We start from the raw sequence: 26,723 nt of genomic DNA on the forward strand, positions 1-26,723 counted from the left end.
TATACCTTTTATTTTGAAGTAATGGATGACTGTAACCATTATTTCGGTTTTGATAACTTAGTATGATAAACTTGATTTATTCTTGTCCATTTAATTATGCTATATCATGTTTTGTATGGATTTGTCACTGAACCTAGATCTTGCGGTGTATCACCCGGGGGGGGGGGGGGGGGGGGGGGGGGGGGGGTGGGGGGGGGGGGGCCCCCCCCCCCCCACGTTGTTTATTGTGTTTTTTGGTTTTTTGGTGGGAGGGGCCCCACCCCCTTTTTTTTTCTCCCCCCCCCCCCTTCCTATTCCGTTGTGGCTTTTAAAATCCTCCCCTTTCCCCATTTCCCCCCAAATTTTTTTTTCTAAAATTTACATCTATTTTCCTCTCTCCTTTCTCTTCACAAAATTAAGAAAAATTCCTGGAATCCTTACAATTTTCTCGTTTCTCTTTTATGCTCACAGCGGTAGAAACTATTCCTAAAACCTCTAGGATTTGGTTTTCACTCCTATTTGCTCAAAACAGTAACCTCTATTTAGTCTCTCCATGGAAACTCACTCTCACTCTCTCTCAATCTCTCTGCTCACAGTGGCAAAAGCCTCAAAATTTTATCATTGCACTGAGGAAGATTTCTCTGTTCTTCCCTTCTTCGTTCTCTTTTTTTCCCAATGATACCTGATAGGTATTTTTACTCAAATAAATTCCTAAGCTTTAATTTTGTTGAGGATTTGGTGCTTGCAATATGTTTTTACCATTGGTATTGGTTTAAGATCTAAAAATAATTCTTGTTTGATAATGTGTTGTTGAGGATTTGTTAGTTGATAATATGTCATTGAGAATCTCATAGTTTGCATTTGCAAAGTGCCGATTGATCTCCTCTTTCATCTTGTTTTAATCTTATTTTCTATGGGATTTTACAAGACCAGGAGCTGGTGTGGATTCATCTTAGAAAGCTAAAAAGATAGAAAACGGGCTTTCCTATTTACAATTATAAGAATATAGAGGAAGAAACATCAGTGAATAAGATTGTAGAGTGGCAATGTCAGGAGCCATCAAGTACACAACCTAGCACTTTAGTAGATCTGTCTGAGCTATTTGCCAAAAAATGGTAAATTTTTCTAAGCAAAAAACAACACATATATAATTTGGTAATATAACTTATATAAGGATACTAGGCAAATTTAAGCTTTAAAGTTCACTGCCTTTAAAATATTGTTTTTCCTTCTAAATGTGGTAGGAAGATTTAATTATAGATAGAAAGATCCTAATCTTACTTTTATCTCTTTAGTGTAGGTGAAAAGAAACTTAAGAATAACAAATAAAAAATAATGAAAGACCTCCATGGGTTGGTTTTAGCAAGTTTGTAATTTTGCCAAGATAGCCTGAGTCACTTGACCTCAAAATAGAGTTTAGATGAAATAACTTGCCGTAATATAGCAAGTCATGGCTGAAATTTTTTTAACCTACAGTTAGGCTGGACGATGCTAGGTTCAGGGCCTTGGATGGAGCATTGCTTGGTCCAACGAGTTTGGATCACCTACTCATTAAAAGAATAGGAGTGGAACCCATGTGGGACCTTCTAAGAGTGAAGGTAGTAGTAATACTTCTTATATTAAATTAATTATGATTCCCATGAGAATTTGTCTTCTCCTCTAAGTTCTTTGTTTTGAGGGTATACTTTTATAGTTTCAAATTTTTTATTTCGATCATTTTCTTCTCTTGATTATTGTTCAGGTGGGTTATGGATAATCTAATAAATGCATCAAATAAAGATGAAAGTAAGCCTAAGATTGGCATGCAGTTTAATTATGAAAATGATTAATTTTTGTAATGATTATGAAGGAATTTTGGGATTTAGTGTCACAAGAGAGTTTGTAAATAGAAGTAAAAAAGATAAATCAATAATAACTTCAAGGAGATTCATATGCAATAAACTTCGTAGAAGGACAAATGCGTTATTTTGTTTGATAGTGATATAACTAATCATCGAGTGGAGAAAAGAATTAATTGTGTTGCTCATATGGCACTACAAATTGTGGAAAATGGGATGTACCAATGTTATAGTTTTGTTGAAAATCATAATTATGAGCTTCATATACCATCTACCACTCACATGATGCAATTACAATCAAAAGTTTCAAAAGTATAGGCATATGAAATTGTTGGGCACTAATTCCGGCATAGAAAATAAGGTCATGTTACAATATATGAGTAAATAATAAGCAGGTGAGATGCAAAACTTAGATTATACAGCAATAGATCATTAGAGTTATCTCCATAGTAAACGTCAACGTGGCTTGTGTTATGGTGAAGCAAGGAGTTTGTTACGATATTTTACAAATCATACAAGACTCAATCCTTCTTTTACTTACAATTTGCAGTTGGATATGGAAGATCATATTATAAATATTTTTTTGGACTGACACGAGTTGTAATAGATTATTTATTTATTTATTTTTTAAGATTTAACCATCTTAGAGGTATTATTATATTTGGGGCAACATTTTGTATAATGAGACAATTGATTCTTTCAAATGATTGTTTTAGACTTTCTTAGCAACTCATAGGCAAAAGCAATTTGTAACAATTTCTACTGATTAAGATGTCATAATGACAAATGCAATATCTAAGGTATTTCCTGAGACATGGCATGGTGTGTGTACGTGGCATTTAATCTAGATGGAACTAAACATTTAGGCAATTTAATGAAGGACGAATCAAGTTTCTTTTCAGATTTTAAGAAATGTGTATATCAGTATGATGATGAAGTACAATTTGAAACTACAAGGAAACAGTTAAGGGGTGACTATCAAGTTGAAAATGGCTCATGGTTAGATCACATTTATAGACTTAAGTAGAAGTGGACTAAATTTTATATGAAGAATACAATCACAAGAGGCATACATAGTGTTGCTGCACAATCCTGTTCGTCCCTTCAGCCGGATGAACCTACAAGAATGAGCTCGACCGTGGAGGTCGAGTTTTCATCTCCGACGATCTAGTTAGAGATCCGACTAAGGAAGACAAGAAAGTAATGAACAATAAAAATTTGAATAGTGATAGTTCTACTCAGTGTACCTTTCTCTTATAAGCCCTTACCTTTAAATAGGTTTTCTCAGTATGAGTTCGTCTCGAACTAAGACATTCCTTGGACTGCAATACTAACCTCAGTGATTGAGTCCTCCTCAAATATGAATTATTGAGTTTAAGTTAAATACTTTGTCTTCGGTTACCAATCTCCTACTTTTACGCTTGTGTAACCGACCTTGACTTGGTCTGTTCGATCTGGATATATCCGAACAGGTTAGACCAGGGTTTATCTGACCTGGTTCAACCAGGGTTTATCTGACCTGGTTCGACCTGGGTCTATCCGAACTAGTTCGGGCCATGTTTTTTATTCTATATTGCATAGTACACAAGTGAGTGAAAATATAAATAATGACTTGAAGAAATGTACGAAGTCTACTTTGGATATTATTCGATTTTTAAATAGTTTTGATGAAATAGTCAATGAAAACGAGCTAATGAATTGAAATAAGAGTTTGAGGCAAGAAATAAGCTCCCAATAAATTTGTTTCCCCCAAACACCTATCATGATACAAGCAATAAATATCTACACTCCTTATATCATTGATGAATTTGCAATGAGTATACATAGGTTGGTTCTTACTATATAAAGTAGAAGGATGAAAATGAAAGTTTGCATAAATATGTAATTGGTAGTTTTGATTTGGAGATGGAATTTAGCATTGAATGTAATCCATCTGAGTCAAATGCTTGATGTAGTTATAGAAAATTTGAGACTTTTAACATCCTATTTTCTCATGCTTCGAAAATTTTTGAAAGACTAGATATCATCAAGTTTATTCCAGAAGTATATGTTTTGAATAGATGGACACATGAAACAAGAAGCATAATATGAAAATAATAAGGGAATAGAAGTTGCAGAATATCTCAAGTTTGATTCAACACATCGTTATAGGATCCTTTGTCGAAAATTAATAAATATTGCATCACAAGCATGTAATTCAGTCAAGCAATATGCATTGATCAAAAATATTGCAAGTGATTTGTGTAGACAATTGGACAACTTTATCATTCATACCCCAAATACAAATGAAGATGAAAAAGTCGATGTTCTTAATTTGAATATTGACAAAGGGCTTAAAAAGAAAAGAGGAAGAAAAAAAGAGCTCTACAACAAGTAAGCAGTTAAAATCTTGGAATGAAACACTAGGAAAAGGAAAGAAAAAAAGGCTGGTGCATTCAAGGCATCTATAACCCTCTCCACAACATGTGATATAGTATATCTGTATCATTCAGACAAGACTCAAAGAAGTACAAAAAGAAGAGAGGAAGAAGAAAACGAGCTTTACAACAAGTAAGCAGTTTTGTTTTGTTTTTATTTTATTTTATTTTATATATATATATATATATATAGTATGTTACTCTATAGTCACAAGGGCTATTATATTAGTGGGTGCATGGTATATGTATATGTTCCTACCAGACCTTTATAGTCTAAGTATTTTTTTTCATCTGATGCAGTATATGTTGAAATTTTGTATTTGAAAATTTCTTAACATATTCATGCATAGATGAATGATGATGATCCATTTGATTCGCATGCTATCTCTTCCTTTGCACCTACTACTTTAATCGTAGACCCAATTGTTGAACCAAATACAATCTTGCAAGCTGAAAACAACACTAAAAATTTGGTCTAAGTTAGGGTTATTATATAGTTTTTAATATTCAACATGATTGTAGAATTAGTTGTAAGAATTTTAACATTTGAATTGTAATATTGTTGGTAGGTTTTAATATTTCAATTGTTTTTCACTATGATTGGTATATTACTCTATTTGGTTTGTAGATCATACACCAGCCTGTGTGCAATTTATACAATTCTTTTGTTATAGACTTTGACTAACATGTTTTGAAATGTAAGTGAATATTTAGCTCAAAATAGGAAGAGCACCTAGGTCTGCACCTAAGTTTGCACCTAGGTTTGCTCTTAAGAGATGATGGTTCAAATCCACAAAGACTTATGTAAAGCTTGTTAAAGACTCTGTTGTATTCCTATGGGAAAGACATTGTTTATGCTATATTAGTTGTTAAAGCTTGAAACAGAAAATGCAAATCTTAGTTCCACAGATCTTTCTTGCTTAGCTAACCAATTCAGCTGATCATCTCTTTTGTATTTTAGCATTACCTCCTTAGTTTCACCACTAAACTATTTATATAACTTTCAAATTAAGCACTTCTCTGGCTCTTTCTGAGGTTTGTTGATTCACTTGCCTTGGGTTTTATACTTTCAGTTCTTGTTTCATCTATGCTTACTTTAATAACAATGATTGTAAGAGTAATAGTAGCAAAGTTTGTAGGACCTTGGTTTGACCGTCTACTCGAAGAAGACAAAAATGGCATTAGGGGGTTTCAATTTATGTGTGCTTTTATATTTCTTTTCTTTATATTTAGCGGCTACAACTCACCTAGTATTTAACAGAACAAAATCGGAGTTTGCTTTACTTGGAAGAAATGGGGCAAACAATTCAACTGTTTGGGTTTTCTGTTACTCTAGATCTATGTGGCTAAGAGCTCTAGCTAGGTTGGGTTTCATATCTTGCTTGCTGAAACTTTTTATGTATGTAAGATTCTCCTTGTTTTCAGTCTTAACTTTGACAAGGGATATTACTATTTAAAGAGTGTCTATTCCTCATTTTCTTGAATGGTGCATGTTTCTTTCTGAATAATGTTTTTGTAAGCTTAAGTTGTAAGCATAAGTTATGCAAAAACATGCTCTGACAGGTTCATGCAATTCTACGATCTTCTTTTTTTTTATTATTATTTTTCTGCTCTACAATTTTTCTCATTGGATCGTTCATATTACCTTATTTAAGTCATAATTTCCCACACAACAAGCTTAACTCAAATAATTTTATAGAACAGTTGAAAGTATAGTTACCAATCACCTAAACATGGACCAATAAGTCTTGATGGGCTCGAACTATCATCTTCTAGGAACAGACCTAGATGCTCTTTCATGCTGAGCTAAAGACCCAAATTTTGTGAACAGGTAGTACCGAGCTCTATTGCCTACTTGCAAGGTCTCAGTCCAAAGGGAGTGCATTATGTGGTAAATAATGAACATATACAGACAAAAGAATTGTGTGGTAGTTATAGATGAACGCATATGGCTATTAATTCATTTGAAATATGGCTACAAGGGCATACATGGAAGTGTATTGATTAAATTGAGTCTTTCCCTGTTACATAGGCTATTTATCCCATTGGATTATCCATGGAAGCACTTAAACAGATTTAGTGATTCTACAGAGATTTCACTTCCCATTCTAAGGAACAGTCCTACAAGTTTGCAAACCCATCAGCTACGAAACCAGTTCATTGGAGTTGTAAGTTATATCCTAATTACACAATCTTGTGCATGCTCGCATCATGTAGCCATTATTGACAAATAACAACCTAAAATAATATTGCTGGAAAAAAGAGAACAGAAATATTATAAGCCATTTATACTACAGTCATTCATTTCAGATTGATGTATCCCAGATCCAGGAAGTGTATTAATCCCTATTTTAGAGAAAAGTATTTAATACATTACTCTTACCGGATAATTTTTTATTTCCAATTATTGATTACCGGTTTCCGAATCCGATTATCATCCCTTTTCAGAAAAAATGTTAAATATTTTACTCTATCTGGATAAATTTTTCTCCGGATATTATCTGATCTGATAAGAAATTATCCGAATTCGAATATGGTTGCTTAGTGGACGAATACGGATATTTTTCAGTAAGAAAAATTCCAAATACGGACACCCTTAAACGAATACGAATGCAAATTCAGAGGCGAATTTCAGCTATCCATTTACAGGTTTAATTGGACTCGTTAGGTTTTCATTCATTTGGCTATGATTAATGCCTAAATCATATTGGATAATGTCCTACTATTATTTCAGAGTTCTCTAGTTCATTTTGAAGTGGTTTGGAACCCAAACAATGAGTTTCCAACGATTTTAGGTTTTGTTATCTGTACACAGCAGCCTTCGTCGATTGGCTTGCCAACCTCAGGTGACCAACCATGTTGCTAATAGTAGAATGCCTTGTTTTCCCTCTTTTCATCATCAAACATTTAGGATTTGTTCCTAATATTGAATTATCATATTGTTAGCACTTTTTGGGCAAGTTTGAAGTTATCTTTTGGTCTACGCTTCAAGGGTTTCAAGTCAACAACAACGTGAGGACGTTCACTTATATATAACCTTATAAGTTACATTCTTATTTGTAATAGTAATTGAATGCATGTTCTATATTGTTGTTTTAAGACTTAAAATGATTGTTATGCCTCTGTAATTTTATAATGTTGTTAGTAATTATGTTATGCATATTTGTTAAATATGTGAATGAATTATGATATGATGATGTGATTGGAATCAATATTGTAATGTGAATGCTTAGGTTGTGATTGTAGAATGGGGAATGCCAATTGGGTGTTTTTGTCATGGGACATCAGTGGAGGTGGTATGGGACACAATCCTATGATGCCCCTTGGTACTTTCCATGATTACTGGATGTCATACCTAGGATATCTAGAAGTGTTTGGCTAGAAACCCCGTTATATCACACACTATCGGTGTGGGTATTGAGGCCAAGTGACCCATGTTAGCAATGAGGATTGTGGGCGCTCAAGACCGGTAACCAACCTGTGAGAGGACACAATCACATAATATGGGCCATTTATTGGTAAGGTCGCATCATAATAAGCCTGGGCTCATGGGAACTCAAGACCGGTAGACAACTTATGAGAGGACATGAAAGCTTCTCGTTTATTACATTGCAGTTAAGGTATCGACTAGGGGGATGTGACAAGTGAACCCGCCCATGATTTCTGAAGTGGAGGTCTGGGAGAACGTGAAGTTGAATTATGAGAAAACAAAAACACCTTTGGATCCAAGGTTGCAAATAGAGATTTAAGAGTCAATTTCTACTTGGTTGAAACAGTTGGACTATCTTGATAAATTCTCCAAATGAGCTAACCCAGAAGAACTCGGGCCTGAATGACAATTCAAATGTAGGCAGTTTAGGAACTACACTTAAAAATATAGGAGGGAAATCTGGAATTTGGATTCAGGACTAATAGCTTCTTAAACCTACTAAAAAGAATAGAAAGACATGGCAATCTAGCACCATAGCCTGAACTGCCCAAGGGACCGTGACTCCCTGAAAGAAACCAATTATATGTTCTATGTTTAACGCAACTTGTAACTAGTTTCAGCGTTGGCATATACGAAACCAAAATCTTGAATCTCCTTTTGCTTAAGCTGAGCATTCGCTCTTTTCCAGCAAAGGAAGGGGCCCGGGCGTGAACTAGAGAGGTCACTTGTAAATTTTGAAAAATTGAGTGAAATTTGGTGAAAGTCAAAACTTATATTTCTGTTCACTCTATGGGCAAAATGGTCATTTCAATGTCATAATTAATAAATAAAAAAATAACAAGGTAACTAGATATTTTTTAAAAAAAATTCAAAAGAGAGCAGGAATGAAGAATGCAAGAAAAGAAGGAAAAAAAAAACCCTTAATGGAGATTGATAATGCTTGGCATAGAAATATTTAGGGCACTGGAATACTAGGGTGCACTTTTTGACCATCACGTGCCAGATCCATGCAAGCAAGAAGTTCAAATCCTCTGGTTCTCCCTTTGCCTCACTTTCTGCTCTTCTTTGAAATGATGCTAATGGAAACAAATATTATCATTTGTAATATGTTATTTTATGATTATTAGTCAATTAAACTACCTCCTTTCCCACAAAAAATAAAAAAGAAGGGAAGACGAATGCATCGTGAAATTATTAGGTTGTGTATGATAGCCTCCCCATCAGATTTTTCCACCCTTTTTTTTTTTTTTTTCTTTCAAAAGAAAAGAAAAACATATGTAAATAAGACACATACCAATGCAAAAGCTATATTAACTATTTTATTCTTATAAACAAAATTCAAAGAGATACATATCCATGATATTTCTAAGACTGAATGAAACTGGTAATGCTTAATTGCCGCCACATTCAGCTGGCTTGAAATAGACTTTCCTGTTCACAAGATCATGACCAACCAAGAAATTCATCTGAGCTATGTTTCCATAGATACTAACGCCACCAGAACTTGAACTGGGGACGAAGGTAAAGCAGGTAAGTTCTTCACTAATGTCAACAAAAAGGTTTAAGGGTTTCAGTTTCACATCTCCACCCGAAAAATGGACAGTGAGTGTAACATTGACATCAGTTGCAGAGTCGTAGCATAGACTGAAGATCCCACTAGGGTCTTGAACCGGATCAGCTTTGATCAATTTCTTCATTTCTGACTCAAGTTCAAGATAGAAATCAGAAGGAAGATATGTCAATGTTGTACCTGAATCAAGAATGATGTTTCCCTCTTCAGCAGCAGCAGCAGCAGCAGCAATGTTTGATGATGAACTCTTGTAAGCAAATTTCTTCTCTCCAACACTGATTCCTTCAAGGGTCACATAATAGAATGTAACCGGCTCCTTTGTTATCAAAGGAGTAGAGGTAACACCAGGACCAGAAACTACAGCTTTAGTACCAAATATCAATTTGCTGGTCACATTCTCCTTGTTTAGAGGAACCAAACAGTAAGAGAACTTACCACCAATGGTGGAATTTAGTTGGGAAATCAGTGATAGAGGACCTCCTCCTAAGCCAACAATACCACTTTCTAGCTCACTGAAGGATCCACCATTATTGTGTCCACAACCAAAGGTTTTCCTTGGTAAGTGAACTGGTATCCCAGTGGTGGAACCCAATGTGAATGTCTCCGTAGCAAGAAGGCCTAATGTGGAAGAGCTATCCCCATATTTATATAAATACAAACAATCATTAGACTTAGAACACCCACCTCTCCCAGAATCTAGATAAGCACATTGCTGTGATGTGCATGAAAGGTCTTTATAGGTTATTGATTTCAAAGGATCAAACAAAGGAGCATTTTGCTTGTAACAATTTTCACAAGGCTTGCATTGAATCCAAATAAGATCACTGCCTGTATCAGCAATGGCGTAAGTCTCAACTGGTGGCGTACCAAATCCGATCTTCATGATATACGCGCCACCAGCAGAAGCAACCGGTGTTGAAACTTGCGTTGAAGAGATTGCAGATGCCATGAAGGCATCAACACGGGAGACTGATCGACGGATTTCATGTTGCAGACGATCAAATCGAGTCAGAGATGGATTATAAGATGGAGACAACTTGGAAGCCCGGTGAATGTAATCAACACTGAACCCACCCTTAATGTGAGCTTCAACCAGGAAAAGCGTGAAAAGGTTAACTGAGAGAACCAGTATTAGAGCATGAATTGCTGAACAGGAACGATAATAAGAAACCATGATTAAGACTGGAGAGAGAGAGAGGTGATGATGATGGAACAGTTCTAAGGACTCTATATATAGAGTTAAGACTACAGAAGATGGTGCAAGAATAAATGGGCTGTACAGACGGATTTAGTTGGATTCCGTTCATTATTTGACTTGATTCAATGGATCCAAAAACCTTGAAAGGTTTTCCATTTTTGCACACATATTAGCAAATTATTGGGATTTATTTCTTAATTTATTAACGTGATAATGGTCATTTCTTCACACTATAGGAGAGAATCAAGCTGTTGAGTTGTTCTCAATCGGTTTTTGCCAGAATAAAATTAAAGATAAAACGACAATTACTACAACAGAAGAACATATCGAGGCAAATACATCGTTGAATTGGAATATTCACATATCAAATACATAATAATCTTTTTATTTTTATGGTAGCTATTATGACAAATATATTATGGATTTCTCAATAATGGTATCATTTTCCCATATAATGATTTTTGAAGAATCTTGGTTGTACCTTACGTTCATAGCTTGAGATATAATGAAGATTCGAAGTCAGCAACATTACCAGAAAATTTATTAAATTTATGAGATATCAATTCTATGTATAAATGCGTTTTTTATATATAGAAGGGTGAGGATATTACATATGTGGCCGGCAAGGGTTGAACCAATGACCTGGTAAACAAATGTCTCTTCTATTCTCCAAGTATCATCTTCATTCATAGGGTGAAGTCCCATACCTGAAAGTAAGGCTGTAAATTGAAAGACTGAATTGTTGAAACTGAACTGAACCAACCCGTCAAGGCCAAAATTTTGACCAATCTTGGGCTAACTAGATGGGATACAGTTGGGGATTGCAAAAGCTATAGATTTCAAATTGTGTCAGTCCAACCGGTTAATGGTCCGCTAACCCAAACCGGACGGACTGAACCACTATTTGAACCAAACCATTAAAATCAACCTATTATATCCCAGTTTACAGAGGTCTGACTTATTTGGACCTTATGCCCGAGAGGCAAGTAAGATCCAAGGACCAAATATATTTTTAATTTGAAATGAACTGAAACAGTTTGATAATGGGTTGTTAATGGTCTTAAAATTGACACAACTAGAACCAAACCACAACAACCTAAAACTGAACCAAAAACAAAATTTTGCTAATAGTCCGTGTTTGGATTTGGTGCTTTCAGCCTAGAATCGAAAAGCCTAAACCTAAACCAGCCTGGACTAAATTGTTGACTCCCATACCTAAAGGCATTTGGTGCCACACTTTAGAGATGAGCCTCTTTACTCGTGTGGAGATTTGTTCCAAGAAGATCTAGGCCAGTATGGTCTAAAGTCATCTGTCAAATTTATGTTTCCCTACTATCTTCATACAGATCTTGCCACTTCAAATCTTATTTATGTATAAATTTCGACACAGACTAACTAACCTACCACAAAACTAAACACAGCTGAAGAGATCTTCTGATATGTTATCCTAAGTATTATGGATTTTCTATATTTTAACGAGGCATAATATCTTAAAATATCTTTTGCCAGTCTTTGCTGTCTATATATGTACTGATGGAGGTGGGGGATTTCCTTGAATGTCCTTTGTCGAGTTTGGGATCAGTAGGGGGAATTTATGCCATCTGTGATACAAACCACACAGCTCCAGCGAAGGAGCAGGCTAATAAAATATGATCTATAGACTCTTCACCGTTCCCACAATGCTGACATTGAAGATCTACTCTTATCTGTCGATGATTTAACGCTTTTTTGGATGTTTAAGTTAAGCAAGTTATATGTAGATCACATTATGCATACTTTTCCCACACAACAAAAAAGGGCTTCCCCTTATTGTATAAGGTAAGTTCATTGTTTGTGACATAAAGGTTTCTGATGTTCTTTCTTTGAATAATGAAATCTGCAAATCTTCAGGCCAAAGAAAAAATGGTTTTTAATGTTCTTGAATCCTTTGTTACTTTGGCAATAAAATAAAATAAAATAATATCTTCGTTAGGCTACTTATTCTTTTACTAGAATGTTAAGGATAATACTGGTTTTTCACAAAGCAAAACAATAACAACACAGGCAACCCTAGCAGAATCTAGGGTTGCTAGTTGTTGCTCCATGCATGCAAGGCTCCAGGAACTCCATTTAAACTCAACTACCTCTATTAGTGCAAGGCCTCAAAAACTCCACTCAAACTCAACTCCTCCTCCATGCATGCAAGGCTTCAAGAATCAAACTCACACTCAAATTTTTTTTTTTTTTTTTTTTTTTTTTTTGCTAAAAGGATCATTTGTATTAAAAAAACTAAAAGAAAAATAACGAACATACTATCAAAGTGCCATCCCTCAAACCCGCAACATCAATTGCCCCGAAATACACCCAACCTCATTGGATCCAACTCACATATCATAGATAATGAATCAAAATCTAAAACGAGAGCGACCAACAGCCTCTGAATCAAGTTCTCTCCTTATCAGTGTGTTATTCCCAGATTGACACTGAGAGGGGGGGTGAATCAGTGTCTTCAAAAATTCACCACAATGTGGCTGGGGTCTACCGCAGTGGTACCACCACTCTGCAGTCAAGGCACTCCAATATGTGCAACAAAGAAAAATAAACAAAAACGCAATGCACCAGAGTTTACGTGGTTTGGCCAAATTGCCTACATCCACGGAATAATACCCTACCTAGGGTTTCGTATATTACTCAATACACTCTTAGATATTTTGATCACTACAACAGTCCAAAGAACACCAATCCCGTTATAGTCTAAAATGCAATTCAGGGCAGCAACCCAGCCCCCCCCACCAACCCCAACCCCTAGACAAGCTCCAACTTGCTAGGTCACAATGTAAACCAATAATTCAAGTTCCCCAAATTACATTCATGAGTTAGATTCTTCATCACTAAACATAACCTATAAAATAATAGACAATCACTTGTGAATACGGGTTACCTCAACTTGTGTAAGATGCATGGTAACAATACTTGTTTCTCTTTTTCTCCAACTCTTTTTTTTTTCTCTTTTCAATCTTTTTCAGTTTTCTCTCTTTAAAAAAGCCATACAACCATGTTCCCTTCTTTTCTTCTGCTGCTTCTTCTTTCTTCTCTTTCACTTTCTTTCTTGTTCAGCAAAACAAAAGACTTCTTATTCCCAAGCTTCAGATCTCCAAAGCCAACCAACGTCTTTTGGTTCGACCTCCACGCTATTCCCAAGCTCCTCAAAAACGTCCTTCTCTTATGCTGGAGTTTTCTCTCCTTTTATAGATTAATTTAACTCAGAGTTTGAATCAAACTCAGAGTTCCTATCTGACTTAAACAAGGAGTGTTTTAACGTACAAATCGGACTAACTTCGAGATCTCCAATGAACAATCCCACCGTTGGATTTGAAGATCAAGAAGTCGTGAAGCTCTCCTCCAAAACTCGGCTCAATCGGACACTGGATGACCATCCGATGAAGAGGTTGATCAAAACTGGACTCAGAGTTTGAATCAAACTCAGAGTTCCTATCTGACTTAAACAAGGAGTGTTTTGACGTACCAATAGGACTAACTTAGAGATCTCCAATGAACAATCCCACCGTTGGATTTGAAGATCAAGAAGTCGTGAAGCTCTCCTCCAAAAATAGGCTCAATCGGACACTGGATGACCATCCGATGAAGAGGTTGATCAAAACTGAACAGAGACCCTCAAAAACGGGATTCTTGAGTTTTCTTTATTTGAATTGGATTCTTTCTCTCGGAACCTTTTTGTGTGTTGCAGTACCATATCAAAGCCCAACCTTTTTGTGTGTTGCTGTACCATATCAAAGCCCACTTAAGTTGCCAACAATGACAACACCTTCATTTTAGGCCAATGGAACAACAATCTCCCCCTTTGGGATTGTTGGCAACTCAACCTCCTTTTCTCTTTTCTCTCCCCCTTTGACAACAAGTACAAAGGGTGCTTTGTGCTCCCCCTACCATAGAGCTCCCCCTACATAGACTCTTCCATAGGAGTGCCCACCGCACCTTCCTATCCTATGGAGATATGATGTTCTATGTATTTTTTCACTTACTCCCCCTTGGAGCCACAACCCCAAGCTTTACTCTTAATCTCTTAAAACTATGTTTGGACAGTGGTTTTGTGAAGATATCAGCCACTTGATTTTCTGTGGGAACAAACTCCAAGCTCACTTCACCTTTTATCACTTTTTCTTTCAAAAAGTGATATCTTATATCAATATGCTTGGTCCTAGAATGTTGCACTGGATTCTTGGAGATATTGATAGCACTCATGTTATCACACTTGATAGCTATAGCTTTATCACATTTGATCCCAAAATCAGAAATTTGTCTCTTCATCCGAATCACTTGAATACAGCTGGTTGCAATGTTATATATTCAGCTCATGTAGACAAAGATATAGAATCTTGCTTCTTACTATGCCAAGCAACCAAACTTCTCCCCAAGTAGAATGCACCTCCACTAGTGCTCTTTCTCGCATCAATGCTTCCGGCCCAATCGGCATCCGAGAAGGCTGCAAGTGTGAAGTCTTTAGACTTAGGATAACATAACCCATATTCCATAGACCCTTTTAAGTACCTGAAAATCCTTTTCACTTGCTTGTTGATGAGTCTCCTTTGGGTTTGCTTGAAACCTTGACACAAGACACACTGCTTGTAAAATGTCTGGTCTTGATGTTGTTAGATATAAGAGACTCCCAATCATAGATCTATAGTGAGTTTGATCAACTGAGGGGGACTCATCACTTGAGCTCAACTTGCATCCAACCACCATAGGAGTTCCCACTGGTTTGCAATCTTCCATCATGAATTTTTTTAACATTTCCTTAACATACTTTATTTGAGATATGAATATGCCACTTGCCATTTGATTTACTTGTAAACCCAAGAAGTAGGATAACTCTCCAAGCATGGACATTTCAAGTTCTGTACTCATCTTCCTTGCAAAACCTTGACAGACTTCATCACAGTGACCTCCAAAGATGATGTCATCCACATACACAACAACTACCAATTTACTACAATCTTCAACCATGACATAGAGGTTGTTGTCCACGGTTCCTTTCCTAAAACCTAATTGTAGCAAGTAAGTGTCAAGTCGTGAATACCAAGCTCTTGGAGCTTGTTTCAAACCATATAATGCTTTCATCCTCTTGACTCACCATGCCCCTGTCTTCACTAGTGTTTGATAAGACATATAAGTTTCCGGTTGTTCTGGTTCCTCAAGCCACTGCTTTGCCATTTTTTGGCTTCTTGATTTCACAACCTTCTTTAGTGAAAAGAACTTCATATCCACCATCATAGATTTGGCTCACACTAAGAAGATTGTGTTTGAGCACACTCACATATAGAACATTATTGGATTTTAACTTTCCTTCATCTAGCTTAATTGAGCCTCTACTTTCAATCTTGGCCCCATCATTGTTGCCAAATCTCACTGAACCACCTTTCACTACATCAAGGCTTGAGAACCTATTCTTGTCACCTGTCATGTGTGTAACACCCACTATCAAGAATCCAAGGTGTCTTGCTACTATGAGCCTTGAAAGCTGTTTGAACTACCAAGGAATTTATCATTTTCCCTTTTTGTCCTTTCTCAACCCAAACTGCTTTATCTGATACATCAATAGGTTCCCTCGATTTTCTTTGAATTGTTTGTGTATGTCTTTGAGCTAGCTTTTGGGGAAGGTTTATCTCCTTTTGTGAAGGAAGAGCAGTCCAACAATACCTTGCAATATGTCCCAACTTGAAACACCTGAAGCATTCTATTTTAACCTTATCCAATGGAGCAAATATGTTTATGTTGTTGAATGCCACAACCTTGTTTTGTCTTCTACAGTTTGCCACTTTATGTCCAAAGTTATTGCATCCATAACAATACCCATTAAAGCCTTGACCATTAAATGTTTTATGATAAGCTCCAGTATTGCCTTCTTTACTCATCTTTGGCTTGGTCTTCCCAATATATGGATTCTTTTGGTGCTCCTCATCAAGACTCATTGGATTTGTTGTATTTCTATTTCTATTGGTCTTATTTACATTTGAACATTCCCCCTTTGAGTATCCAAGACCAGTTTTAATATGAGGTGACCTCTGAACACTCAAGATCTCATCTAGCAAGTTGTGAAAACTGGATTGACTTTATAGCCCATGTCTCTTGCCCTAAGAAGTTTTGAATGCATGCTTTTGAAACTTTATTTATTTATTTATTATTATTATTATTATTATTATTATATTTATATATTACCTACCCAAGTACAATGCAATGTTTCTCATCATTTCAAGTTATTCAAAGTCCAACTAGACTATGACTCTTTGAGTGTCACACCTCACCCAACCGGATCCGGTCATTCCCAAATATCCGTGGGGGTGATACACCGCAAGACCTAGGTTCAGTGACAATTCCATACAGCACATGATAAAGCATAATTAAAAGGACAAAAATAAATTAAGTTCAAGTATACAATTATCAATAGGTTGCAATCATCTAGTACTTCAAATCAAAAGTTATAACATCAGAGTTTTGAAAAGAAAGGGTGATAGTTTTCTTTGCAACGGAATTATCTATGAGTTTCCTACTGGGAGCCAAATCCATAAGAGCAATCCAGACATGGGCATGAAGCGTCATGCGCGTCCACTTCTTCTCTGGTTGCTTCCTCAAGAAATTATGTTGGCGACGAATCTTCCACTTGGAAGGAGTCCTCATAACCTACAATATATTCTAATAGAAATAGACATATAAAAGGAATGAGTTCAATAGAACTCAATGAAGTCAACTCAACATCATATCATGCATTCGTACACAAGATTTCCACACCACACTTATAACATGAATATCGATAATGTAATTAATGATATATGAATGATTATGATATTATGCTAACTCTATCATGAAGTCTCTATAGTAGACACGCATTAAGTCATACACCAGTCTCCTCTGGGTGGTCTCATTCGCTCTCCCTGAACAAGAGACGTTTATTGGGTTCTCCATGGGTGTTGGGTCAAGTCACATCATTCCGTGGCTGGGATTTAAGTCACTACTCTCTCACTTCACCGTTTGGCATGAGAATTGGCGTGTCATGGATTATTCTAGGCCTAATGCACAGTTATACAGTCTAGCACTACATATGATCTAGATACTTCCCTTATGACACAAACCAACCCGGCTCAATATCCTTTTCTACTAGAGTCATCGTATCCTATGGCACCAACCAACTCCGACTACGTTGACCCTTAACCCTATAGGTCGCCCACATATAATGGATATGATGATCTCCAAGTCCTCTCACGGGTTGGTTACTGGTCTTAATTGCTCATGAACCCTTATCTATTATATGCAACCCTACCATATCATGATAGCAGTGGGCCTACTTGATGCTTATAGGACCCAACCACTGACATCTTGGGTTAACCGATTTCAATACCCCTACTGGAAGGGTAGTAGTATTCATGAGGTTATCTAGCCAAACACTTCTAAACACCTAGCATTCATGTACTTAGGTCTATATGCATACTCATGTAAATTTACTAGAATAATGGGGCGATCCACAACCCTAGTTGGTAATAAGAGTAATAATCATAAGGAACTGTGTAGTTCAATAAGAGAAATTAAGTGTCAACTTTGATCACAACGAATATCGATTTATAGAATAAGTACAATCATAAGCATGAGAATAGAATAATGATTTGAAATTAAGTGTCAAAATCAAAGGTAAAACTCAAGGTGGACCATATAGGAAAGTATAATCATAAGGACAATAATATATTTATGATAAAAATCATGTGCGAAAATAAAAAAGGGTGAACCTTAAGGTGGAGAAGCACCTTTAACCTTAAGAATAACTATAATCACAAGAAAAGAAATAGCCATATGATAAAAATCACGTATATCAAAGAGCCATAACCTCTATGAAAGTTTTAATCACAAGCACATTCCAACATTTATGGCTGAAATAAAGTGTCAAGATGGAGGGAGGGGAATCTCAAGTTGGAGACGCACCACCAACCCTAGAGGAGAAGTAGAATCAAAAGGACAGCGACAGAATAATCATTGAAATCATGTGACGAAATTGGCATGGCGAATCTCAAGGTAGAGATGTACCATCAAACACATAAAAGTAATAATCATAAGGAACAATATAGTTCAATAAGATAAATTAAGTGCAAACTTTGATCATGACGAATATCGATTTATAGGATAAGTACAATCAGAAACATGAGAATAGAATAATGATTAGAAAATTAAGGGTCAAAATCATAGGTAAAACACAAGGTGGACCGTGTAGGAAAGTATAATCATAAGAACAATAATATATTTATGATTAAAATCATGTGCCAAAATCATTAAGGGTGAACCTCAAGGTGGAGAAACACCCTTGACCCCTTAATAATAACTATAATCACAAGAATAAAAATAGCCATATGATAAAAAAAACAAGTATATCAAATAGCCAAAACCTCTAAGGGCCTGTTTGGTTACATGAATCCAGAGATTTCAAATCTCTAGATTCATGAATCGCAGTTTCCCGTTGGTTGTAAAAATCTCTAGATTCATGAAATCTAGAGACACCTTTACACTAACATGAATCGAGATTTATGGGTAGGGTGAAATCGGAGATTTCAAAAAAACTATACATTTGCACATTCATAAAATCATATCGATCTGTTTTTTGGGTGATCCGTTCCACACCAAACATCTAATTTTATAAATTATAACTCTATAAATTTAAAATCTATAGATTTGAAATCTCCGGATATTTGAAATCTCCGGCTCTGTACCCGGCCCAAGCAGTTTTAATCACAAGCACATTCCCACATTTATGGCTGGAATAAAGAGTTGAAATCGAGGGAGTGGAATCTCAAGTTGGAGAAGCACCACCAACCCTAGAGGATAAGTAGAATCAAAAGGATAGCGATAGAATAATCATTGAAATCATGTGTCGAATTTGGCATGGTGAATCTCAAGGTGGAGATGTACCATCGACCACATAAGAGTAATAATCATAAAGAACAGTGTAGTTCAATAAAAGAAATTAAGTGCCGATTTTGATCACGACGAATATCCATTTATAGGATAAGTACAATTAGAAACATGAGAATATAATAATGATTCGAAATTAAGGATCAAAATCACAGGTAAAACATAAGGTGGACCATGTAGGAAAGTATAATCATAAGGACAAGAATATATTTATGACTAAAATCATTTGCCAAAATCAACAAGGGTGAACCTCAAGGTGGAGAAGCACCCATAACCTTAAGAATAACTATAATCACAAGAATAGAAATAGCCATATGATAAAAATCAAGTATATCAAATACCCATAACCTCTAAGAAAGTTTTACTCACAAGCACATTCCCACATTTATGGCTGAAATAAAGAGTCGAAATCAAGGGAGGGCAATCTCAAGTTGGAGACTCACCACCAACCCAAGAGGATAAGTAGAATCAAAAGGACAGCGATAGAATAATCATTGAAATCATGTGACGAAATTGGCATTGCGAATTTCAAGGTGGAGATGTACCATCAACCACATAAGAGTAAAAATCATAAGGAACAATGTAGTTAAATAAAAGAAATTAAGTGTCAACTTTGATCACGACGAATATCGATTTATAGAATAAATACATCAGAAAGATGAGAATAGAATAATGTTTGGAAATTAAGTGTCAAAATCAAAGGTGAAACTTTAGGTGGACCCTGCAGGAAAGTATAACCCTAATGACAAGAATACATTTATGACTGAAATCAAGTGCCAAAAAAAACAAGGGTGAACCACAAGGTGGAAAAGCACCCTTAACCTTAAGAATAACTATAATCACAAAAATAAAAATAACCATATGATAAAAATCAAGTATATCAAATAGCCATAACCTCTAAGAAAATTATAATCACAAGCACATTCCCACATTTCTGTCTGAAATAACGAGTCGAATTCGAGGGAGGGGAATCTCAAGTTGGAGACGCACCACCAACCCAATAGGATAAGTAGAATCAAAAGGACAGCGACAGAAAAATCATTGAAATCATGTGTCGAATTTGGCATGGCGAATCTCAAGGTGGAGATGTACCATCGACCACATAAGAGTTATAATCATAAGGAACAGTGTAGTTCAATAAAAGAAATTAAGTGTCAACTTTGATCACGACGAATATCGATTTATAAGATAAGTACAATCATAAGCATGAGAATAGAATAATGATTTGAAATTAAGTGTCAAAATCAAAGGTAAAACTCAAGGTGGACCATGTAGGAAAGTATAATCATAAGGACAAGAATATATTTATGATTAAAATCATGTGCGAAAATCAACAAGGGTGAACCTCAAGGTGGAGAAGCACCCTTAACCTTAAGAATAACTATAATCATAAGAAAAGAAATAGCCATATGATAAAAATCACGTATATTAAATAGTCATAACCCCTAAGAAAGTTTTAATCACAAGAACCTTACAACATTTATGGCTGAAATAAAGTGTCAAGATCGAGGGAGGGGAATCTCAAGTTGGAGATGCACCACCAACCCTAGAGGATAAGTAGAATCAAAAGGACAACGATAGAATAATCATTGAAATCATGTGACAAAATTGGCATGGCGAATCTTAAGGTCGAGATGTACCATCAATCAAATAAGAGTAATAATCATAAGTAACAATGTAGTTAAATAAGAGAAATTAAGTGTCAACTTTGATCACGACGAATATCGATTTATAGGATAAGTACAATCAGAAGGATGACAATAGAATAATGATTCCAAATTAAGTGTCAAAATCAAAGGTGAAACTCCAGGTGGACCCTGCAAGAAAGTATAATCCTAAGAACAAGAATACATTTATGACTAAAATCATGTGTCGAAATCAACAAGGGTGAACCTCAAGGTGTAAAAGCACCCTTAACCTTAAGAATACCTATAATCACAAGAATAGAAATAGCCATATGATAAAAATCACGTATATCAAATAGCCATAACCTCTAAGAAAGTTATAATCACACGCACATTCTCACAGTTATGGCTAAAATCTCGAGTCGAAATCGAGGGAGGGGAATCTCAAGTTGGAAACGCTCCACCAACCCAATAGAATAAATAAAATCAAAAGGACAACTATAGAATAATCATTGAAATCATGTGTCAAATTTGGCATGGTGAATCTCAAGGTGGGGATGTACAATTGACCACATAAGAGTAATAATCATAAGGAACAATGTAGTTCAATAAGATAAATTAAGTGCCAACTTTGATCACGACGAATATCCATTTATAGGATAAGTACAATTAGAAACATGAGAATATAATAATGATTCGAAATTAAGGGTCAAAATCACAGGTAAAACATAAGGTGGACCGTGTAGGAAAGTATAATCATAACGACAAGAATATATTTATGACTAAAATCATTTGCGAAAATAAACAAGGGTGAACCTCAAGGTGGAGAAGCACACTTAACCTTAAGAATAACTATAATCATAGGAAAAGAAATAGCCATATGATAAAAATCACGTATATCAAATACCCATAACCTCTAAGAAAGTTTTAAACACAATCACATTCCCACATTTATGAAGAAATAAAGAGTCGAAATCGAGGGAGGGTTATCTCAAGTTGGAGACGTACCACAAACCCTAGAGGATAAGTAGAATCAAAAGGACAGCGATAGAACACTCATTGAAATCATGTGACGAAATTGGCATGCCGAATCTCAAGGTGGAGATGTACCATCAACCACATAAGAGTAATAATCATAAGGAATAGTGTAGTTTAATAAGAGAAATTAAGTGTCAACTTTATTCACGACGTATATCGATTAATAGGATAAGTACAATCAGAAGGATGAGAATAGAATAATGATTCCAAATTAAGTGTCAAAATCAAAGGTGAAACTTCAGGTGGACCCTACAGGAAAGTATAACCCTAAAGACAAGAATACATTTATGACTGAAATCATATGCCAAAATCAACAAGGGTGAACCTCAAGGTGTAAAACCACCCTTAAGTATATCAAATAGCCATAACCTCTAAGATAGTTTTAATCACAAGCACATTTCCACATTTATGGCTGAAATAAAGTGTCGAAATCGAGGGAGGGGAATCTCAAGTTGGAGACTAACCACCAACCCAATAGGATAGGTAGAATCAAAAGGACAACGATAGAATAATCACTGAAATCATGTGTCGAATTTGGCATGGTGAATCTCAAGGTGGAGATGTACCATCGACCACATAAGAATAATAATCATAAGGAATAGTGTAATTCAATAAGAGAAATTAAGTGTCAACTTTGATCACGACGAATATCGATTTATAGCATAAGTACAATCATAATCATGAGAATAGAATAATTATTCGAAATTAAGTGTCAAAATGAAAGGTAGAACCCAAGGTGGACCGTGTAGGAAAGTATAATCATAAGGACAAGAATATATTTATGACTAAAATCATTTGCCAAAATCAACAAGGGTGAACCTCAAGGTGGAGAACCACCCTTAACCTCAAGAATAACTATAATCACAAGAATAGAAATAGCCATATGATAAAAATCAAGAATATCAAATAGCCGTAACCTCAAAGAAAGTTTTAATCACAAGCACATTCCCGCATTTATGGCTGAAATAAAGAGTTGAAATCGAGGGAGGGGAATCTCAAGTTGGAGACACAACACCAACCCTATAGGATAAGTAGAATCAAATGGACAGCGATAGAATTATCATTGCAATCATGTGAGGAAATTGGCATGGCGAATCTCATGGTGGAGATGTAGCATGAACCTCATAAGAGTAATAATCATAAGGAATAGTGTAGTTTAATAAGAGAAATTAAGTGTCAACTTTGAGAAGGCCGAATATCAATTTATAGGATAAGTACTATCAGAAGGATGAGAATAGAATAATGATTTGAAATTTAGTGTGAAAATCAAAGGTAAAACTCAAGCTGGACCCCTTGCGGGAAAGTATAAACATAACGACAAGAATATATTTATGACTAAAATCATGTGCCAAAATTAACAAGGGTGAACCTTTAGGTGGACAACCACCCTTAACCTTAGAATAACTATAATCACAAGAATAGAAATAGGCATATGATAAAAATCAAGTATATCAAATAACCATAACCTTTAAGAAAGTTATAATCACAAGCACATTCCCACATTTAAGTATGAAATAAAGAATTGAAATCGAGAGAGGGGAATCTCAAGTTGGAGGCACACCACCAACCCTATAGGATAAGTATAATCAAAAGGTCAGTGATAGAATAATCATTGAAATCATTTGTCGAATTTGACATGGCGAATCTCAAGGTGGAGATGTACCATCAACCACATAAGAGTAATAATCATAAGGAACAGTGAAGTTTAATAAGAGAAATTAAGTGTCAACTTTATTCACGACGTATATCGATTTATAGGATAAGTACAATCAGAAGGATGAGAATAGAATAATGATTCGAAATTAAGTGTCAAAATCAAAGGTGAAACTTCAGGTGGACCTGCAAGAAAGTATAACCCTAAGGACAAGAATACATTTATGACTGAAATCATGTGCCAAAATCAACAAGGGTGAACCTCAAGGTGGAGAAGCACCCTTAACCTTAACAATAACTATAATAACAATAATAGAAATAGCCATATGATAAAAATCAAATATATCAAATAGCCATAACCTCTATGAAAATTATAATCACACGCACATCCCACATTTATGGCTAAAATAACAAGTCAAAATCGAGGGAGGGCAATCTCAAGTTGGAGACTCACCACCAACCCAATAGGATTAGGTAGAATCAAAAGGACAACGATAGAATAATCATTGAAATCATGTGTCAAATTTGGCATGGCGAATCTCAAGGTGGAGATGTACCATCGACCACATAAGAGTTATAATCATAAGGAACAGTGTAGTTCAATAAGAGAAATTAAGTGTCAACTTTGATCACGACGATCGATTTATAGGATAAGTACAAATAGAAGGATGAGAATAGAATAATGATTTGAAATTAAGGGTCAAAATCAAAGGTAAAACTCAAGGTGGACCATGTAGGAAAGTATAATCACAAGGACAAGAATATATATATATATATATATTAGTAAAATCATGTGCTAAAATCAACAAAAGGGTGAACCTCAAGGTGGAGAAGCATGCTTAACCTTAAGAATAACTATAATCACAAGAATAGAAATAGCCATATGATGAAAATCAAGTGTATCAAATAGCCATAATTTCTATGAAAGTTATAATCACAAGCACATTCCCACATTTATAGCTGAAATAAAAAGCCAAAATCGAAGGAGGGGAAACTCAAGTTGGAGACGCACCACCAACCCTATAGAATAAGTAGAATCAAAAGGACAGTGACAGAATTATCATTGAAATCATGTGTCAAAATTGGCATGGTGAATCTCAAGATGGAGATGTACCATCAACCTTATAAGAGTAATAATCATAAGGAACAGTGTAGTTTAATAAGAGAAATTAAGTGTCAACTTTGAGCAGGCCGAATATCGATTTATAGGATAAGTACAATCAGAAGGATGAGAATAGAATAATGATTCGAAATTAAGTGTCAAAATGAAAGGTGAAACTGAAGTTGGACCTTGTAAGAAAGTATAATCATAAAGACAAGAATATATTTATAACTCAAATCATGTGCCAAAATCAACAAGGGTGAACCTCAAGGTGGAGAAGCACCCTTAACCTTATAGAATAAGTACAATCACAATAATAGAAATAGCTTCATGATTAAATTCAAGTATCAAAATCGAGGGGAAATCTCAAGGTGGAGACTCACCATCAACCATGTACATTCACAAAAACATGAATAGATTAATAATTAATATCAAATGTCATAATCAAAGAGGTCGAATCTCAAGGAAGAGACACTCCATCAACCATGTACAATCACAAAGACATGAATAGATTAATAATTAATATCAAATGTCATAATCAAAGAGGTCGAATCTCAAGGAGGAGACGCACCCGTGACCTTATTGGAAAATTATAATCACAAGGACATTCCTAGATTTATGACTGAAAGCAAGTGTCGAAATCCAGGAGCGGCTGGAGCGTGAATTTCAAGTTAGAGCCTCACCATCAACGTTATAGGATAAGTACAATCACAAGGAGAATGATAAAATTATGACAGAAATCAAGTGTCAAATATGGGGAGGGCGAATATGAAGGTGGAGATCTACCAACAATTTTATAGGAAAATTATAATCGAAGAACCAAGGATAGTTTTATGATTGAAATCAATTATCAACATTAAGGAGGCTGAATATTAATTTATAGAATAGATACAATCACAATGTCAAGAACAGAATTATGATTGAAATCAAGTGTCCCAAGTTAAGAGTGGCGAAACTTAAGGTGGACCTTGTAGGAAGAGTATAATTTATGACTAAAATCATGTGTCAAAGTCAAGGAGGGTGAACTTCAAGGTGGAGAAACACCTCAACCTTATAGAATAAGTACAATCACAAGAATAGAAATAGCCAATCACAAGAATAGAAATAGTTTTATGATCATAATAAAGTATCAAAATTGAGGGCAAATCTCAATGGTGAGACAAACCATCGACCATTTAGGATAAGTACAATCACAAGGACATGAATAGATTTATGATTACAATCAAATGCCAAAATCAAGGAGGTCAAACCTCAAGGTCAAGACACACCATCAACCTTATAGGAAAATTTTATTCACAAGGACATGCCTAGATTTATGACTGAAATTAAGGGTCGAAATCAAAGAGGGCGAATCTCAAGTTGGAGACGCACCATCAATCTTATAGAATAAGTACAATCACAACAAGGACACTGATAGAATCAATAATTGAAATCATGTGTTAAAATTAATGAGGATGTGTTGCAAGGTGGAGACGCATCCTCAACCTTATAGGATAAGTAGAATAATAAGGACAAAAAATAAAATTATGATTGAAATCAAGTGTCAAAATCAAAGATGACAAATCTCAAGGTGCAGACTCACACTCAATCGTATTGGACAAATACAATCACAAGGGCAGGGACAAAAATATGACTACCGTAAATTTTAGGAAGGGTCAATTTTAAGGCAGAGACACAACCTTGACATTGTAGAAAAATTTTAATCACAAGGACAAGAATAGATTTATGACTAAAATCATGAGCCAAAATTGTGAAGGGCGAATTGCAAGGTGGAGACACACCCTCAACCTTATAGAATAAGTATTATCACAATGACAGGAATGGAATTATGATTGAAATCAAGTGTTAAAATTGAGGAAGGTGAATCTAAAGGTGGAGATGCACCTTCATCCTTATAGGATAAATATAATCACAAAGACATTAG

General features: G+C 35.5%; 1 pseudogene; it reads right to left on the reverse strand.

Annotated features, from left to right (window-relative positions):
• Positions 1 to 9,055: 9,055 nt before the first annotated feature.
• LOC149001901 (aspartic proteinase CDR1 pseudogene) lies at positions 9,056 to 10,408 on the reverse strand (annotated as a pseudogene).
• Between the last annotated feature and the right edge of the window lie 16,315 nt (positions 10,409 to 26,723).

The sequence above is a fragment of the Hakea prostrata genome, chromosome 10 (genome assembly GCF_041222555.1).
Source record: "Hakea prostrata isolate BN-2017 chromosome 10, UWA_Hpros_2, whole genome shotgun sequence".
Lineage (NCBI taxonomy): Eukaryota > Viridiplantae > Streptophyta > Magnoliopsida > Proteales > Proteaceae > Hakea > Hakea prostrata.